Source organism: Antrostomus carolinensis, unplaced genomic scaffold (genome assembly GCF_000700745.2).
Source record: "Antrostomus carolinensis isolate BGI_N321 unplaced genomic scaffold, ASM70074v2 scaffold40328, whole genome shotgun sequence".
NCBI lineage: Eukaryota > Metazoa > Chordata > Aves > Caprimulgiformes > Caprimulgidae > Antrostomus > Antrostomus carolinensis.
The window spans coordinates 1-321 of NW_010333027.1; positions in this window are offsets into that span (position 1 = coordinate 1).

A 321-nucleotide genomic window follows, 5' to 3' on the forward strand; every position below is an offset into this window, starting at 1 on the left:
GTCAGGAAGGGAAGAGGTTCCCACAAGAAGCAGAAATAACCAGGAACATGCAGAACCCCCGCAGCACATCGCCTCCTGCCATGGCTCTCATCCCACCTGGAACCCCGCAGCTCCACCAGCTTACCCTCAGTAATGTGAGTGGGGCGAGAATGAGATCTATTTTGCCACAAACTCCCCTTTTTTTCCTGAAGCAGCTGCTTTGAGCCCCCAGAGGAGCCACAGAGCCCAGGGCAGGGGCTCAACCCTGGGCAAACAACTTCACCATGGCAGCTCCAGCTGCAGCCCTCCTGCCAGGCTGCCACCAGGATCACAGCATCACAG